The following is a 20461-nucleotide window of genomic DNA, read 5'->3' as shown; positions in this document are numbered from 1 at the left end:
TAGACCACTGCGTGCAGACCTACAGACTCCTGTCACCGGCTTGACAACGTAGACAAACTTAGACAAAAACACATCGTGGATGAAAATAATTGCATGTAGAGTCGTCGCTTTCGGTGCGGTCTGACATGGGGGCGAACAACAGCATGCGGCGCGTCTCCTTCGAGTCGGATGAGAATGACAAGTGGGTGTGAGGCTAACCCAGCATTAGCCGGCTAGCTACCTAGCATGTAACAAGCTACCATAACGCGCATTCAACATAGTGGACGACTATACTGATCGGCTTTGCTTAAATGCAGCCGAGTGACATTTTATTATTACCGGGTTTCCCCCCACATTAGGGCTGCACGATTTTGGGAAATAATCTAATTGCGATTATTCTGACAGATATTGCGATTGCGATTTGCGATGCGATTATAACATATTTTTTATTTTTTTTACAAGAAGCATGTTGCTGCTTTCTGTAGTCGGGTCCCAACTGCAAAATTACTGTATTACCCTGTATTATACACTTTTACTATCATGTAGACTATTCTGCTTTGTGTTTACATGTGATGTATTGTATACATGCACATTTATTATGTTCTTGTGTGATGTATCGCACATTTTATTGCTGTGTGATGTATTGCAAATGTTATTGCTGTCATCTTGGCCAGGTCTACCTTGCAAAGGAGATCTTGTATCTCAATGGGACTTCCTGGTAAATTTTTTATTTTATTTTATTTTTATTTTTTTTTATTGCAGGCTTGGCGATTTGATAATTGCATCATTCCAAATCGCGATTTCGATTAAAAAACGATTAATCGTGCAGCCCTACCCCACATCACCACTCGCCCAAATGCCCTTCACAACGGTGATGTTGTCATTCAGAATACACCTGCTGAACCCCTAGCGTTGACATGAGATTCGATTCCAATGTATTGTCATCATACAGCACAAGTACAGTACAACCAGAATACGTTTGGCATCCAACCAGAGTGCAAATTATGTAACAAGTCAAGTTCAAGTTTTGTTTTATTTAGCTATTACATTACAGTGAAATGCTTGGTTCTTTCACTGCCCAGCCCAGTCCAGCCCAACCCAGTCCAACCTAGACCAGCCCAACTTTCCCTGCCCAGCCCAGTCCAGCATCTTTCCCTGCCCAGCCCAGTCCAGCATCTTTCCCTGCCCAGCCCAGTCCAGCATATTTCCCTGCCCAGCCCAGTCCAGCATATTTCACTGCCCAGCCCAGTCCAGCATCTTTTCCTGCCCAGTCCAGCCCAGCATCTTTCCCTGCCCAGTCCAGCCCAGCATCTTTCCCTGCCCAGTCCAGCCCAGCATCTTTCACTGCCCAGTTCAGCCCAACCCAGTCCAGAATAGTTCCCTCTTTCATGTTAATATGTGATATCCTAATATTTTGAAGAGTAGAGACGGTGTGATTAATATATGTTTTATGATAATATTGTGAAGAGTAGAGACACTTATTAATGTTTTATGCTAATAAATATTTTAAAGAGTAGAGACACGGTGTGATTATTACTATGATTGAAAATCAATTTAGACGAAGACATACAAAGAAGTAAATATCACAATTAGCGATTTATTTTTGGCTGGTAAAAAATCTGGCTGGTAAAAAAAATCATCTACTTGCCAGTTGGCTGGTAAGCCAAAAAGTTTGTTTCCTCCCCTGGTGTTACATCATCAACACCACACGCCCCACGCCCCACGCAAGCCCCCCACGCAAGCCGCCCACCACCACCCCCACCCCATAGAAAACAGCATGTCTTACATTGGTTATCATAACATAATGATAATCAGAAAACAGCATGTCTTAACAGTAGTTATCATAGCTGAATGATAATCAGAAAACAGCATGTCTTAACGGTAGTTATAATCATAATCAGAAAACACCATGTCTTAACAGTAGTTATCATAACGGAATGATAATCAGAAAACAGCATGTCTTAACAGTAGTTATCATAACAGAATGATAATCAGAAAACAGCATGTCTTAACAGTAGTTATCATAACATAATGATAATCATAACGGAATCATAATCACTGCTTGGCACACAGTCTGCTCTTGGAATTCACGAGTAGGAGGCGGTGGTGGATTTTGGCAGGTATGAATCAATGATCATTAAGGCAGCTGATTATTACGAGCGTTAGCGTGGAGGCTGCGCGGGCTACAGTACTGAGGCTCATCCATTAGCCAGGCTGCAGATGTCGATAGGCAGGTACCTGTTCTGCATCAGTGCCCCACAACCACTCCCCAACAACTCAATACAATCCAACAGCAGGAAGATCCCCATCAGCATGTGACATCCCAGGCCTGGCCTTCAGCCAATCGGCTCCATGCTCAGAAAAGCCAGCCGGCACCCAGGGGCTTGAGTGGTACCGTTTACTGATGCTCTCTCTCTGTCTCTTCCTCTCTAATCTCGTTCCCAGTTTTATCTCCGTGAGATAAAGCCTGGTAAAGAACTACAGCCGAAAGTGTCTGTGGGGTAGAATTTCCGGTGTATGTACTTCCCCTGGAAGCTGCCTCCGAACGGACCAAACTGTTCCTGAATCCTGTCGGCAAACAAGCTAGAACGTCCCGGTCATGTAGTAAATTCTTCAGGCAAAGCCGTTGCAGTGGCTTAAACGTTTCTATAATTGTTTTGTCGAAACCGGAAAGCCTGTACTACTCCTGTACTTCCGTTTACATTTCTTTACAGATGTGAGATATGAGGCATATCTTTACCAGCCTACTCTCTCTCTCTCTCTCTCTCTCTCTCTCTCTCTCTCTCTCTCTCTCTCTCTCTCTCTCTCTCTCTCTCTCTCTCTCTCTCTCTCTCTCTCTCTCTCTCTCTCCAATTATATTTCTCCTCCTCTCCTCTCTGAATAGCTAAATGATACCATTAGTTTGGTTTAGCTGGGGGTTTAGGAGTGTGTGCGTGTCATATGACTGCTCCTCTTTTCAATTACCATTATTCTTCGCCCGCCCCCCCCCATCCCCTGCACAGCGCGCCACCTCTTTCCCCTCTCCCTGTCTCTCTCTACACGCCGGCCTGCGGGGGAAGAGGCCTCCAGCTAATTAGCGACTCGCCAGTGGAATCTCAAGGCAGCTATTCATGCCGGCAGGGTTGAGAATAGCTCTGGTTGGCAGCGGCAGCAGCAGATCCTCTGAGGACTTAGCGAGATGACAGAACATGACTTTGAAGACGGTCTCTTTACAAACCACACACACACACACACATACACAGCCTCGTTTTCACCTTGACTTGATACGATGCCGACCTGCCCTCTGGCCTACTCCTGTGTCATCGCACCCCCCCCCCCCCCCCCCCCCACACACACACACACACACTCATCTTCCTCCTCCTTCCGCTCTGCTGCTATGCCGTCTATCTTCTGTTGCTGCTGGTCCGTGGGAAAGGGGGCTTAGTTGCCCCATGGCCCCCTGGATGTCACGGGCTGTCTGCTGGGGGTAAATATTTGACCCTGTAGCTGTCTCACTGTGTCCTGTACATCGGCTGCTGTTCTGTTGTCACAAAGAGAGAGAGACGGGGGTCCGGTGTCTCCACAGCGCGCCTGGCCTCCTGGCCTACATTCCTTAACTGAACCCATCATTACCTAATACCTACCCCTGCCACACCCGCATGCGCACACACACACACGCACACACACACACGTCAGCGAATTCGCGGACAGCGTTGTATGCTTCATAACAACAATCGCTGACAGTATTGTCCCCATGAAAAAGGTGCGGGTTTTCCCAAACCAGAAACCGTGGGTGGACAGTACTATCAGAGCAGCTCTGAACTCTCGCACCACTGCTTACAACCTGGGCAGAGAGTCAGGAAACATGGAGGAGTACAAGGCTTCAGTCTATACTCTGCGCAAGGCTGTAAAACTTGCAAAACGGACATATGCTGACAAACTGGAGACACAAATGGCACAAAACCGCGGGGGGCGGGGGGGCTCTCTCGTTGTCGGAACACAGTGTGAGAAGAGCATTTATGCAGGTGAACACCAGGAAAGCGGCTGGCCCAGATGGTATAACACGACGCATACTTAAGTCCTGTGCCAACCAGCTAGCCCCTGTGTTCACCGCCATATTTAATCAATCCCTGGCGGAGTCAGTGGTCCCTGCCTGCTTCAAGATGTCTACCATCATCCCTGTACCGAAGAAACCCTCCCCAACATGTCTCAATGACTACAGACCGGTGGCACTCACCTCTGTGGTCATGAAATGTTTCGAGAGGCTGGTCAAGGATCACATTTGTGCCTCCCTCCCCAGTGATATGGACCCTATGCAATTTGCATACAGGACAAACAGGTCCACTGACGACGCGGTCTCCCAGGTACTGCACAGCACCCTCTCTCACCTTGACCGCCAGAAGGGGGGCTATGTGAGACTGTTGTTCATTGACTACAGCTCAGCGTTCAACACCATAGTCCCCACCAGACTGGTGGACAAGCTGATTGAGCTGGGTCTGAGCTCCGCTCTGAGCGCCTGGGTACTGGACTTTCTGAGTGAAAGACCCCAGGCGGTCAGGGCGGGGGGTCAGACCTCCAACACCATCACCCTGAGCATCGGGTCCCCCCAGGGCTGTGTTCTGAGCCCCCTGCTGTACTCACTCTACACACACGATTGTGTGGCCAAGTTCAGCTCCAACTCCATAGTGAAGTTTGCAGACGACACGGTGGTGGTGGTGGGGCTGATCTCGGACAACGACGAGAAGGCCTACCGGGAGGAGGTTGAGGTACTGGAACGCTGGTGCCAGGACAACATCCTGCTCCTGAACATTGGTAAAACCAAGGAGCTGATTGTGGATTATAGGAGAGGACAGCAGGAGACACACACACCACTGAGGATAAACGGGGCTACCGTGGACAGGGTGAGCAGCTTTAAGTACCTGGGGGTCCACATCTCAGAGGATCTGACATGGTCAACACACATAGACACAGTCGTAAAAAAGGCGAAGCAGCGCCTCTACCACCTGAGACAGTTAAGGAAGTTCAGAGTATCTGGGAAGATACTCCAGTCCTTCTACTCCGGAGCTGTAGAGAGCATCTTGACTGGAAACATCACTGCCTGGTATGGAAACAGCACGGCACAGGACAAGAAGGCCCTACAGAGAGTGGTGCGCTCAGCCGAGCGTACCACGGGTATTGCACTACCTCCCCTGCAGGTTCTATACAACAAGAGGTGCAAATCCAGAGCCTGCAGAATAATGAAAGACCCTCACCACCCCAACAACAGCCTGTTCCAGCTGCTGAGGTCAGGCAGACGCCTGCGAACCCCAGCTACTAGGACAGAGAGGCTTCGGCTCAGCTTCTTCCCCCAGGCCATCAGAGCCTTGAACACTGATCACTGAGTGCCACAGAACACTGAACTCTCCACACACAAGCACACATGAGCACACATAGGGCTGGGCGATATGACGATATTATATAAATATCGGGTACAGTTCATTAACGATACACTTTTTAAACGTATCGTGGATATCGTGATGTTTTGCCCAAGAGGATTGTGTCGCGTCAATCTGGTCCACACGTTGACACTTTTGAACAGCGCCGCCCCACACACACACACTACTGCATCAAAGTTACTATTTATGATAACAAAGGCATTCGTTTTGTGGCATTAACGTTATATAGTTACACTTTCAATAACATCAGCGTATTTACATAGCAACGTCCGAGGTCGACCTAGATATAGCAAGCATTAGTCGTTCTCGTTCATATCTCAGCCCGTGCTGACTCAGTTGTGCCCATTCTGCGGTCTGTTAATAAAGTTTTCAATCAGACAGATGTATGGAAAGGCTTTTATTATAACATCCGTTGCAGTAAAATCATTATGCCTCCAGTCGTTTAGTCATTCTGCGGAGCTAAAAGCTAAACGTCGGCCGCGGCGAGCTACCGCTGCCATTGTTGTTGTCATTGAGCTCTCCAATGGCGGAAGTAAAAAATTAATACGCGCTTGCCGATTGGTGCTAAGAACAGCAGGGCGGGTGCAAGCGGTGTGACGTAATTGGCAGACGCGACTGTCAATCAAAATGATTCTGTTTGCCGTCTGAATGAATGAAAATGTTATTAACAGATTGCAGCATGGGTACAATACAGTACAGCTCAATACAACAACAGTCAACAGTGGACTGGAGGATGCAGACCAGAGAAAGACTTTCGTCTTGTTTACATCAGGGTCCCCCATTTTCAATTCATCATATTTCATATCTAAATCATATAATATCTCATTGCTAAATATATGCAATATATAATCTAATAATCCAATAATCTAAATCTAATATATAATATAAAAATGCTAAATGCATGGGTATTTTATTTTGTCTTTAATGTTAGCTTGCAAACTCAAATACTGTCTTGGTAAGCCTCATAATGAATTGTTTGGGGAAAAAAAGAAAAACATCGTGATGCGTATCGTGTATCGCCGAAAGGTCAGAAAATATCGTGATATCATATTTAGGCCATATCGCCCAGCCCTAAGCACACACACGACACGCACGCTGTACACGCTCGCACACTAGCAGCCACTTTAACATGAGCAAGCACACACTCATGCTGCACACGCCCACACTTATGGCCACAAAGGAAAGGTCACTTTAAAAATAGTATAGCAGGGGCAAATCACACACACATATTCTGGGGATGTCAGAAGCTGAAGGGGTATTGGGAGGAGATAGGGGAGGCAATGATCAGAATATTAGGATACGGGTTACCACAAACAGGACTGGTGCTTTACTTAGGAGACCTGACACACGAGGGAATACAAGGGGGGGACAAATATTTAATAAAGATAATGTTGATAGCGGCCAGAAAAGCAATAACAAGACTGTGGTAGTGTGGTACAAAGAAGACCCACCGACAATAGCACAATGGGTAGGAATAGTGGAGGAGATACAGGATATGGAGAGGATAACACACATGCTGAGGTTACAGGAAGAGAAATTTGGAGAAAGATGGGGAAAGTGGGAGGATTACAAGGGGAACGAAAACGACATCACAGAGGAAGAACCAAATGCATCACAAGAGGGCTAAGGGTAAAGGAGGAAAGAGGTTCAAGGAGGGTCTCTGAACCCATGTCACACACTTTTGACTTAGTTAGTATTTTCTGATTTTATTTTTCATTTTTTTTGGGTATTACAATTGTATTAAATTTTTTGTACTTTATTATTTATGTATGTTTAACAATGTTGTATTAATAATCAAGGAAGATGTGGTTTGTAAATGGGTGAATCAAAAGGCAAAGAGAAATTTAGTATAAAAGAAATAGAAAGGGCGAAGGATAAGAGAAGAAAGAAATTCAAGGAGGGTCACAGGACCCATACCATACATATTTGCCTTAGTCAGTATCTAATCCTTTTGAGTAGGTATTAAATTTGTCTATACCCGTTCAAGGGCGGTATACAATCAGTCTTTGTATTAAGTGCCTGGAAAAACAACTGTAGTGGAAACATATAACCAACAATGCTATTCATGTAACCATTTATGTTCACTGCATTCTTTCATATTGTGTTATGGGATCCATTTTTGTGTAAGTGTTGTTTGTCTATAAATGTTAATAAAAATTTAAGTAAAAAAAAAAAAAAAAAAATAGTATAGCAACAGTAACAGTGTATTGCACTACCAAAGGACCTAGCATGTCCTCCATGCTCTGTAAATAACTTATGTACAAATACCGAGATGCCCCACTATGTTACCTGTTTATTGCACAATGTTGTTTTATTGGATTCTATTATATGTTGTACTACTGTATTGCACATCGTTGCGGGCAAGACCACCCGCATTTCATTGTATACTTGTATGCCGTGACAAATAAAACTCTTGACTTGAAAAACTCTTGACTTGACACACACACACACGCACACACATGTATACACTCACATATGCACGCACACACACACACCTCGCTGACGCTGTTCTCCGAACAAACCCAGTTGATGACCTTTGACCTCAAATTATGCATGTCAAGAGGTCGTTACCCCGCCCCCCTTCCAGCTCACCAGCCCCACTCTGCTCCTCCTCTTCTCATGTCCCCCAGAGTAGCTCCTCTAGCTGTGTTTACTCTCCGTCACGCAGAAGGGATTTTCCCTTCTCACTCGTAGCTCCATCTTCAGCGAACCCCCCCCCCCCCCCCTCTCCCCGTCACCTCAGCACACATAGACACACACACACACACACACACATGCACACACACAAACACACACACACACATAAACACACACACACCCTCCTCCCAGCACTTCCCTTCCGATGGGACTATAACGACATTAGCAGCTTCTTCCTTCCCTTCTGGTTCTGAGAGCGCTTTCCACTTAAGATGCTGCTTTTCTCTCTTCCTCTTTCTGTCTGCCTGCCTCTCTCTCTCTCTCTCTCTCTCTCTCTCTCTCTCTCTCTCTCTCTCTCTCTCTCTCTCTCTCTCTCTCTCTATCTCTATCTCTCTCTCTCTCTCTCTCTCTATCCTTCACTCACAGCAGTAGTTTTCAGCATTGCCACCTAATTAAGAAGAGTAAACCCAAATAATCCGTCTTCTTCCGACAACAGGAAGCCGGCGCGCCGACTAGCCACCAGCTAATTCTGACCCCAGCAGTAGCTTGCATTGGAATAAAGCTCTATTGATTCTATTGCTACTCATACAACCACAATGTAGTCACCGTTAGCGTAATAATAGCATCTCACTCACTTCCCGAGCTAACGGCATCAGCCTGTGAACCAAAACACTGGTCAAGACTGACCCAACCACCTGTGAATGTGGAGAAGCCAGTGTTGGGATAGTTCACATTCTACATGAACTAGTTCAGTTCACAGTTCACACATTTTAAAATGAACTAGTTCAGTTCATAGTTCATAATTATACTGGCATTTCCATCACACTGTGATTTATTTATCAGTGTTTTCCCTACCATTGCATTGAAGGGGGCGGTCCGCGTCGTGCATAATGAGTCTCTCTCTCTGCGCGCAACACGCACACACATGCCTTTCTGTCTGTGTGTGTGTGTGTGTGTGTGTGTGTGTGTGTGTGTGTGTGTGTGTGTGTGTGTGTGTGTGTGTGTGTGTGTGTGTGTGTGTCTGTGTGTGTGTCTGTGTGTGTGTGTGTGTGTGTGTGTGTGTGTGTGTGTGTGTGTGTGTGTGCTTGCGCCTGTGCATCCGTCCCAAATCTGGCACACTTTTGAACAAAGTTATGTAAGGGATAATGTATAGCTACGAGGTCATTGTCGCAAGATAATTGACTGACACGGAGTTCTGGAACGCAGTGAAGGTAAATTATTTTGCGACAATGACCGAGTATAGCTATACATTATCCCGCTTATTACATGGCTAACTTACTAACAATATACCTAATTCATTTTACAGTTTGGCGTCACGAACAGGATCAACATCACCATCGACAAGACGAGATCAAATGCAGACGCAGTTGTTCTGTGGCTCCTCCGTCATCGCCGGCAGGTGTGGACGTGATTGCACCTGATGTAGTGCAGCTGTGCGAGATAAAGCTGGGAACCAGGTTATAGCTTTCGTGACTGCGATCAAAATGCTTGATTGTGATTGGTCAATAGCGCTATGTTGCCCCTAACAACGGTCATTATTGCGCCGTTGCCCATAGCAGCGGTCAATTATCGAGAAATAATTGACCGCTGCTAGGGGTAACGGAGCGCTATTGACCAATCACAATCAAGCATTTTGGCTAATGTTAAAACGCCATGTAATAAACTGTGATAGAGCGCCGAGAATGAACGCGTTCACAATTGCGTTCATCTAGCGGAAATGCAGTACGTTCAGTTCACGTTTGCCCAAAATATGAACGAGTTCATGAACGATGGTTCATTGAACGCGTTCAGGTACATCACTGGGAGAAGCAGACCATACTATGGAGCACTGCTTTGTCTGCTCTCTACTACCCCACCCTTGCTGTTCAAAAGACCTTGCAGTGTTCAATGAAAATGCAAAGTACTGCGCAAAGAAATGGGAATCTGTCATATAAAGATCATGCTTCAAGAAATGAACAGAAAAAAAAGAAGCATGTGGACTGCCAGCTTTCTCTCTCTCTCACTCACACACACACACACACGCACGCACACAAGCACGCACGCGCACACACACACTCACACACACACGCACGCACACAAGCACGCACGCGCACACACACACACACACACACACACACACACACACACACACACACAGACACACACACACACATACACACACACACGCACACACGCACACACACACACACACTGACATTAAAGCAAGTCAATTGCGAGCCTGGAAAACATGTAGCTGGCTCCATTATGGCGTGAGTGACCATGATGCAGACCTACAGTATAGCTAGTATAGATTCTTATAAATGAGAATGTGTTCTTTATTGACCTGCCTGGTTAAATAAAGGTTAAATAGGTAGATGTTACATAACTTTCATGTCTGTCAGGGATGTAAACAGAATGCCGATGCCGCAGCCAGAGAGAGGGGGACTGGAGCAAAGAGGATAGGGAAGGGAATGAGAGAAGAGAGGAAGGGAAGAAGAAGAGGAGGGAGGGAAGGAGAGAGGGGGGGGGGGGTTGAGAAGAAGATTAAGATCAAAAGTGAGAGATGATAGACGAGGGTAAAGTGAATGAAGGCGCAAAGGAAAGGGAGCGAGAAAGAAAGAAAGAAAGAAAGAAAGAAAGAAAGAAAGAAAGAAAGAAAGAAAGAAAGAAAGAAAGAAAGAAAGAAAGAAAGAAAGAAAGAAAGAAAGAAAGAAAGAAAGAGAGAAAGAGAGAATGCGAGGAAGGGCTGGGTATTGTCCCCGATGGCCTTTGTACTGTATAGCGCTGTTTGTTTTCTATACTGTGTGCGTCTCTCCCTCCCGCTCAGCTGCTCACCCCCCACACAACCCCCCCCTTCACCCTCCACCTCTGAACAATTCTCTGTTTATTCCTCGCAGGGCGGAGGCTGGCTCCAACAGCAGAAGGCATCAGGTCTGGGGAAATCATTAACCAGACGCACACAAACACGCTCACAACAGAGCACTGGTAAGTCATTTTCTACCTATGTATTGTACACGTGGATAGTGCTGTAGGGGAATGTGTTACATATTATACACAATACACAATTTTATCTTTTAATTATTATTTATTTTATTTCATACACTGAACATACATAGTGTTACTGCACAGTTTGCCCGTCTCTACAGATACTCTGTCTGAGCTCTCAGTCTCACTCAAACACACACACACACACACGCATGCACGCACGCACACACACACACACACACACACACACACACACACACACACACACACATGCACACACATGCACACACACACATGCACATACACTTGGTTATGTGAAATATGGGGACATTACATAGATTTACATGCATTCTGTAACTAACCTTAACCATCATGCTACAATCGCTCGTCAAACAAAATCAGGATGTAAAAAATGTCCCCATTTGGTAGCGTGTCCTGATTTTGTGACTGTGGAGTCTTGAAGCTTTCCACATAAATGAGGTACACTCATACACACACACACACACACACACACACACACGCACGCATGCACGCACGCACGCACACACACACTGTAACTTAAATCCTTATCTTTAGGGGAGATCTATTGACTCACACTGGTACAGGTTGCCGGCTATTCCCAAATAGGGTCTTGCGTTCCCCTTCTTCCCAGCACGGAAATATCCTCTCCCTCAGTTCCGGATATGTCCCCTTTGCTTCCATGTCTAATGTGGAAGAATGGCCTCCATATTAATGGCCACTGCTCCCACTTGACTACGGCAGGAAATCAAAGACACACATTCCCAGCATTCCCTTTGTCACTGAGCCGTGGCCTTGAGTCTACAGGCTGACACCGCCTAATCCTGCTCACTGTGGGAATAGGAAGAATGTGTTCAGATAATGGGCAGCAGGAGGCCCATATGATTCGGTTTTTTGGTTTTTAATAATCCTCGTTTTAAAGGCCCAGTCAGTGATTCAAATGTAAACAAATGGGTAGCCCCACCACGGAAAACAATGTACAGCAATGGAGACGTGTTGTCATTCTCTAGGGCTAGACTGAGCTCTTTATACGAGGACTAACACCTCAGGTGCATGTGAGTTTTATAATTGTATTTGCTGTATTTTGTGGCTGTAAAAAGGTTTATTCATGTTGGTAATTATATGTAAACGAACTGGAGCAAAACAGATCAGTATTCCAACACACTTCAATAATGTATGTGTATGTAAAAGAAATTGAGGGCACTCCATCTACCCCCCCCCCCCCCCCCCCCTCTTCGGGGGACAACTTTATTATTTATTATTAGGGATGCTCGATATTGGCTTTTTTACCGATACCGATATACCGATATTGTCCAACTCTTAATTTCCGATACCGATATCAACCGATATCAACCGATACCGATATATGCAGGGTTTCCCCCCCCCAAAAAACGGAATAATTTCAGGTAATTAACATTACATATCTCTTGTCGTGGAATTAACACAACTTTATGCATACTTTTGACAATAAATAAAATCTGAATCTGTTCTCACTTGCTTGCCTGGGTAAATAAAGGTTAAATAAATGTAAAAGATTTCGGAAATCCCTATTTATTATACATTTTAACTATTTACAGTGCAAAAAAATATATATAAATAAAAAGTGTAGTAACATAAGAAAAATAGTGACATTTCATTGCCCTCTCGGAGGGGGGGGGGGACTCAGACTAGACATTGACAAATAAATGACAACTAAAGACAACGAAGGACAACGACGAATACACATGACAAGGGAAGGGGGGGAGTGTTCATATGTTAAAATAAACCACGGATTTGGTCTTTATTAAGTAAGCACAATGCATTTCTCTGCATTACAATGTGACTTTTAAAAAAGGGAACATTGTTGGAAACACCAGCACATAAACATAATCATACAGTGTTCCTAGTGGTGTGAATTACTCAGATACAGCCTGCTGTATTTGACACTGTTTCTTGACAGCTACTACATGACATAAATATAAACTTTAAGACTCCCAGTCCCAACGCTTGTTTACTTGCCAAAACTGTGTGCTAGATTGTAACGATTATAAGTTGTAATGAGTCAGACGTTGGAATACACAAGCTGTGGGACCTACAATACTCTACAAAGGATGGCAGGCTGATTCCCCTCTCCTCTCCTCTCCTCCTCTCTCCTCTCCACTCTTCTCCTCCCTTTCTCATTTCTGTCCTCTCCTCTCCACTCCTCTCCTGTCTTATCCTCTCCTCACCCCACTTCTCCTCTCCTCTGCTCTCCTCTCCCCTCCCCTCCTCTCTTTCAACCCTCCAAACTATCTTCCTCTACGTTCATACCCTGGCCCTCCCATCTCTCTCCCTGCCTCCATTATCATTCTCTCCCTCTGCACAGCTGGGGAGAATAACACTATAATTGACACTGTTGCTTGACAGCTACATGATATAAATATAAACGTTAACACTCTCAAAGCTTCTTTACTTGCCAAAACCTTGTGTTAGATGACTTATTTACTTACTTACTTAGGTTTTTTAATTCCCTAAGGAACATAGACCACTGAAGAAACCCCTCAGATCCAGTTGTTGCCATGACAGCTCTTCCGCCTTATCCTCTTCTGTGAGTCTTCTCCAGGTGCTTCTCGGTCTTCCTCTCTTCCTCCTGCCTTGTGGGGTTCCATGTTAGAGCCGGCTTTGTGCTTGATTTGTTTTGTCTTCTGAGTGTGTGACCTCTCCAGCTCCATTTTTTCCTCCTGATTTGGATTTCTGTTGTTTCTTGATTGGCGAGTCAGGTTAGCGTTGATGTGTGATGGTGCTGGGCCAGTAGATTCCCAGGAGGCGCTGCAGTGTTTGTTGTTTGTTTGAGTATGTTGGTGGTTGTCTTCCAGGTTTCAGATCCGTGAAGTACAGTGGATTAGACATTTGAGTTGAAGATTTTTAGTTTTTACAGATTTTAAGATGTTAAATGTTGTCCTTTCTTTTCCAATTCTGGCTTTGACATCCTCATCCTTCCACAGTCCGTCCCCAGTGATTATACTCCTGAGGTACGTAAAACATGACTACTTCCTCTAGCTCAGGGGTGGTCAACCAGTCAGAGACTAAGAGCCACAAAAATTACTGTGGTACCACAAAGATCCACACCATACCAGCGTTTTTCAAAAAAAAATTCAGTCATGGCACCCTTCATGTGTTTATAGGTCCCACCCTCTGGCCTGGCCTCTGATGTTGCTATTGTCTTTTTTATTTGGGCCTCACAGGGTTAACCTCTTAAGCCCGAGCGGTCCGGTACTGGACCGCAAATGACATCAGGCCATAAATCCATCTCTACAGAATGTATGAATTAATGTTGCGTTTTCTTTTCAAATGTAGCCAAGAGTAAAGACCCTAACCCTGTCAAAACAGCAGTCAAAGTGTATATTTTCAGCATTACGTTAGTTTACCAATGATTGTAACTGTTATTAGTGAAATATATGATTATAGAAATTGCAGGGCATTGAGTCGGAAACCGGCGCATATTGACGGGAGGAAGTGGCGCAGCCAAAAGGGAGTGTAGTCTTTTGAAGGAAGAGACCCAGGGCTTTTGATGGACTTTCGAATTCCGAAAAAACTACCCTACCCAGCTCATGCCAGCCCCTGTCAATCATCTGACTTCTGGATTAACTTTTTTATTTCTATTATTTTTCTGGATTATCTACCACAAACCTGAACGTTATTGCCATAATACAGAACACAGTTAGTTTCGCTACCTTTCTGTGAATGTCTTGCAAAAAACGGCGTTGCAATCTGATGAAAAACTTTGGAGAAATTTACATTATAAAAAAGTAACTGTACTTGTGAATCACGCCTGGTGATACTAAATCCAGATTGAATTCTGCCATTGGAAAGGGGAGATTTGGCCCGATCCATAGATGTGCGACTTGGCCATAATAAGGTAATTTATAGGCCTGATATTCTATAATCATATTTAAAATTGCATGTGTCCGGATGGCAAATTCAGTACTGTATCTACAAAACCTTCTGTTTAATCATCTTCCCTTTATTAATTTGCTTAGATTTTTCAGGTCTGGTCAATTTTAGCATGGTGTTATTCACAGTCAAAGATACAATAATATATATATAATTTAATTGATATTCTCCTTTGGTTCATTACAATTTACTCAAGCCTAGTAACATACACAATATTTCTGACACTGGGAATACATTCCCTGAGATCCATAGATGTCCCTAGAATCAGATACCAAGAACATGCAAATGAACCATTAAAAAAAAAGTCTGTAAATGTTTATTCTACGTCTTATGGAATGAATAAAAAAACTTAAATGATAATAGTTTTTTAAAATCTTCAATTTTTTTTAATGGAGGGAGGAGCCACACATTGGCAGGGCTCGCAAGGCGCGGGTTGGCCACCCCTATAGCTGGTTTTGATCACGGTTATTGATGCATTGTTCTTGTTGTCGCTTCGCATTACTTACTTACTTAGGCCTTTAAATTCCCAAAGGAACATAGGCCATCGACGAAGCTCCTCCATCCTCTCCGGTCTTGTGCCCTCCGCTCCAGATCTTGCCAGGACAGCCCTTCCCGCATTCCTTTGTTTTTTTTACAAGTTGATTTTGAGCCCAAGTGAAGCAGCAGTTATCTGTATTCTGTGGGCTAGATCCACAAAGAATGGATTGCACGGTGCTAGTTGCACCCTTACTTACAATTCATTATTAATTGAAAATGGGGGACCCTGATGTAAACAAGACGAAAGTCTTTCTCTGGTCTGCATCCCCTTTCATTCAATCAATCAATATGCGCGGTGATTGATTGAATTAACATTTTATTAACAGATTGCAGAATGGGTACAATATAGTACGGCTCAATACACACAATTGTTAAGGGGATGCAGACCAGAGAAAGACTTTCGTCTTGTTTACATCAGGGTCCCCCATTTTTTATTAATAATGAATTGTAGGTAAGGGTGCAACTAGCACCGTGCAATCCATTCTTTGTGGATCTAGCCCTGTGTGTTTTCTCCTGCATCTGTAGGAGGGTGTGTGCTAGTAGTGCCAAATCACCAGCAAAATCCAGATCCTCTAGCTCAGTGGTCACCAACCCGTCGATCACGATCGACTGGTCGATCTTTGAGACCTTCCCTGTAGATCTTTCCCTGAAAAAAAGAATGTAAACATTCCCTGAGAGTCCACATTACAGTTCTACTTTTGTTTTGATGTGAAAAGTGATGCTGCATAAGATTACTGCACTTAGCACTGACTGAGAAAGTACATACCGGTATTACAGTTCTACTTCGACAAACATATTTACAATTAGCATTTTCTAATGTTAATAATATGAGAGTCCACATTACAGTTCTACTTTTGTTTTGATGTGAAAAGTGATGCTGCACTGACTGGGAAAGTACACATTACAGTTCTACTTTATAAAATGCTAATTGTAAATATGTTTGTCAATGTTAATAATAATATGAGAAAGTCCACATTACAGTTCTACTTTTGTTTTGATGTGAAAAGTGATACTGCATAAGATGACTGCACTTAGCACTGACTGAGAAAGTACATATTACAGTTCTACTTTGACATTTTAATGTTGGACCAAAGCATTGCATGTAATTAGAATACAGGCAAATAAAGGTAATTTTGTTTAAGGTACAATCTTGGCTGACTTTTTCTCTCAACGCTTCAATAGGTAGATCTTGCCTTCACCAAAGAAAAAAAGTGATCTTGGGCTTAAAAAGGTTGGTGACCACTGCTCTAGCTGTTCTTTCAGGCTCCACTGTATGCCGGTGTGTCTCTTGCTGGTTACCTGTTTCACAGTCCAGTCTATGGGACTTGGACTGGAGGAGGAAGAGGGAGGGAGAGAGCGAGCTGAGGGTGGCTCTTTGGTCTCCACAGCATCGACTATTCCTGAAGCCAGCCTGGTTTCCCCTCAATTTCCCTCAATCAACTAAGGCTGAGACCACTTATCGATTTATCGATAATTATCGATAACTGCATGAAATCGATAAGTGGCGTCACTTATCGATTTTCTTTTGCATGTGTAAAAAATAAAAAAATAAAAGTTTTAAATACCTTTTTCTTAAAAAAGAAAAAACGTTTATTTAACGTTAGTTTGCGTGTGTGTGTGTGTCTGTGTGTGTGTGTGTGTTTTTTGCAATGCTGTAGTTGGCCCACAACAGCGAGTCATGCTGAGCACGCTGCCAGTAGCGATCGGGAAGATGCCGTAATAATAAGAATAATAAAAATATATATTTTTTATATATATAAAAAAATTATCTATATTTATCGAAAAAAAATTCCCGATTTATCGATTCTTCCAAATGGCATATTGTCTCAGCCTTACAATCAAACACCCTGAAGCCCCTCCACTAGGGGTGCGGTTGAGCAGCTTCCTTGGTTTGTAAAGCAGCTTTATTCCTCTGTCTCCCCGAGGTCCCCTATCTTAAACGTATGGCGATGGGACAATAAAGATTTGGATTCAATGTTCCAACGTTTTTCCAATCTATGACCATACCCTGCCCCCCCCCCCCCCCTCCCCCTCTCTCCCTGCCTCTCCATTCTCTCTCTCTCCCTCTGCACAGCTGGGGATAATGACACTGTATTCGACTCTGTTGCTTGACAGCTACATGATATAAATATAAACAGCAAGACTCCTAAAGCTCCTTTACTTGCCAACACCATGTGTTAGATTGTAATGTTTATAAGTTGTAATAGTAGTATGAGTCAGGCTTTGGAATACGCTGTGGGACCTACAGGACTCTAGGCAAGCAAGCAGACTGGCATGCTGCTTCTTCTCTCCTCTCCTCCTCTCTCCTCCACCCCACTCCCTCCTATCCTCTCCCTTCCTCCTATCTGCTCTTCTCCTCTCCTCTCTCATCCCATCATCTTCCTCCCTCCTCCTCTCCTATCCACTCTTCTCCTTCCTCTCCCATTCTTGTCCCCATGTCCCCTCTTCCCTCCTTTTTCTCCTCTCCTCTCTCCTCTCCTTTCCTCTCATCTCCTCCCCTTGCCACTCCCTTCCTATCCTCCTCTCTCCTTCTTCCTCTCCCATTCCTCTCCACTCCTCCACTCGTCCTCTCCTCTCCTCTCTTCCAACCCTCCAAACTCTCTTCCTATGACCATATTCTGCCCCCCTTTCTCTCTGCTCCATTCTCTCTCTTCCCCTCTGCACAGTTGGGGAGAATGGGAAGCGCATAATTGCAGTGTAATCCTGGACTCAGTCGCATGAGAGGGAGAAACAGCAGGGGGAGATAATACTGTGTTGCCAGGCCAAACCAAGCCAGGCTAAACCAAGTCAAACCAAACCAAGCCATGCCAAACCAAGCCAAGCCAAACCAAGCCAAGCCAGGCCAAACCAAACCAAACCAAACCAAAGACCCCCCGCATTTCATTGTATACTTGTATGCCGTGACAAATAAAACTCTTGTATCTTGTATCTTGTACCAGGTCAAGCCAGCCCAGGCCAGGCCAAACCAAGCCAGGCCAGACAAGGTGTTACAGCCCTCAGTCGCCTTGACAGATGTTTTGTGAGGGAGGGTTACCTAACAGAGAGGCAGTGGCTCTGAGTGGAGCACAGTGCAGAGGACTCAGCAACTCAGGGGGAGAGAGGTTAGCTAGGGTGGGGCAGGAGCCATGTTGTCATGTCAACAAGATCTGCCCTGTTTGTGTGTTGGCTGGCCTTGGTGTGTATGTGTGTGTTTGTGTGTGTGTGTGTGTGTGTGTGTGTGTGTGTGTGTGTGTGTGTGTGTGTGTGTGTGTGTGTGTGTGTGTGTGTGTGTGTGTGTGTGTGTGTGTGTGTGTGTGTGTGTGTGTGTGTGTGTGTGTGTGTGTGTGTGTGTGTGTGTGTGTGTGTGTGTGTGTGTGTGTGTGTGTGTGTGTGTGTGTGTGTGTGTGTGTGTGTGTGTGTGTGTGTGTGTGTGTGTGTGTGTGTGTGTGTGTGTGTGTGTGTGTGTGTGTGCGTGCGTGCGTGCGTGCGTGCGTGTGTGTGTGTACGTGTGTGTGCAGTAGGACATGTGAGGTTGTAAACAAGATCTGTGTGATTTTGTGTTGGCACGTGTGTGTGTGTGTGTGTGTGTGTGTGTGTGTGTGTGTGTGTGTGTGTGTGTGTGTGTGTGTGTGTGTGTGTGTGTGTGTGAGTGTGAGTGTGAGAGAGAGAGAGAAACGGAGACAGGCAGGGAGAGAGAGAGTTTTTGGCCCAATCCCAATTCACTCCCCATGGCCCTACCCCTCGTTTTGGAGTGCCCTCAACTGTGTAGTGGTCCTACACTGTGTAGTAAAGCTACAATGGTTAGGGTCTGAAATCTTTACCTAGGAAATGGGACACCCCTCGTTTTGGCTTCAGTGGTAAAATAATGTAAAGGACTTATGTACGATATATACGCTTATTTACTATATATAGCACTTTATTGATTTATTTTGAGACTAGGTTAATTGTGTGCCTACAATATAATTTTTTCATTTGCACTGAAATGTAGTGGAACTGATATCTTTGGAACACTGTGCGTCTGGAGAGAAAAAGCCACACAATTTGATGTTTTCTCCTCAATATCTCCGCTACACCTGTGAGTTACGAAACACCACCGGACAGGTGTCTCCGGAATGGGGAACGTTACTGCTCTGTTTGTTCAGTTGAGCAGTTTTGCCATATCTGATCGTTAAACTGATATAACCATCATGTCCGCTGTCAAAAGATACTTTTGTGATTTTTTTTTTTTTTTCTTGATTTGGAGCAGTAGAAATAATTGTAATCATCTTTGAAACAGTGTGAGATAGAAAAAAGTGACACATGATTCAGCATATTTCAGGGAAACTGAAACCATCTCCTTTTTACCCCTCCGTTTGGAGTCAGCATCTGAAAACACTCCACAAAATAGACACCCTACACTACACAGCCACACGCAAAATGGAGAGGTAGGGCCAAGTGGTGGGGGGGGGGGGGGGGGGGGGGGGGGGGCAGATTGACCTTTTGTGTGTATATGCATAGTTGTGCTCAGAGTTTGTGTTCACTTCCCTTCGCAATATATCGATTTTATGTAGATTTTAGAGCATCAAAAGGATTGTAGTTCTAGACATTTCTTTTGAAGGCATCCATGACATATATGAAAATGTTTAAGTACAAGTCAAGAAGAAATATCACAATAGATTAAAAAAAATAACATAAATCCATATATGCAACACTCCCAGACTTTCCCCAATGAAGATGAGGAACGATTCACTAAAACCTAGCAATAGGGGAAAAAAGCACCACAGGCGGCGTGGAGGAGATAAACCTCAGATGGGATGTTCAAAGGGGATCCCTCAACAGGATGTCGGTGATAATTTAGTGTTGCCATGGATGATAATAATTGGTATGTATGTACTGTATATATACATGTAATGAAACACACATATATATATACAATACATGGTAGCAATAGTATCTAAAGTACATAAGAACATTTTTTAATTTATATTAAAAGACCTAAGAACAAAAAAAAAGCATAGGAATACGAGCGCTGGTGTGAAAAT

At 44.4% G+C, this 20461-nt stretch overlaps 1 long non-coding RNA gene across 1 annotated transcript in view; it reads left to right on the top strand.

The window, feature by feature from the left end:
- LOC311235851 overlaps positions 1-20461 on the top strand; it is a 254714-nt gene that overhangs the window by 137313 nt on the left and 96940 nt on the right. The window contains exon 3 of the long non-coding RNA XR_014620172.1: positions 10907-10994. This is a non-coding gene — a long non-coding RNA (uncharacterized lncRNA). The remainder of the gene's footprint in view (positions 1-10906; positions 10995-20461) is intronic.

The sequence above is a fragment of the Notolepis coatsorum genome (genome assembly GCF_963971535.1).
Source record: "Notolepis coatsorum genome assembly, chromosome: 10".
NCBI classification, from domain to species: domain Eukaryota; kingdom Metazoa; phylum Chordata; class Actinopteri; order Aulopiformes; family Paralepididae; genus Notolepis; species Notolepis coatsorum.
This window is presented reverse-complemented; position numbering and strand designations above follow the sequence as displayed.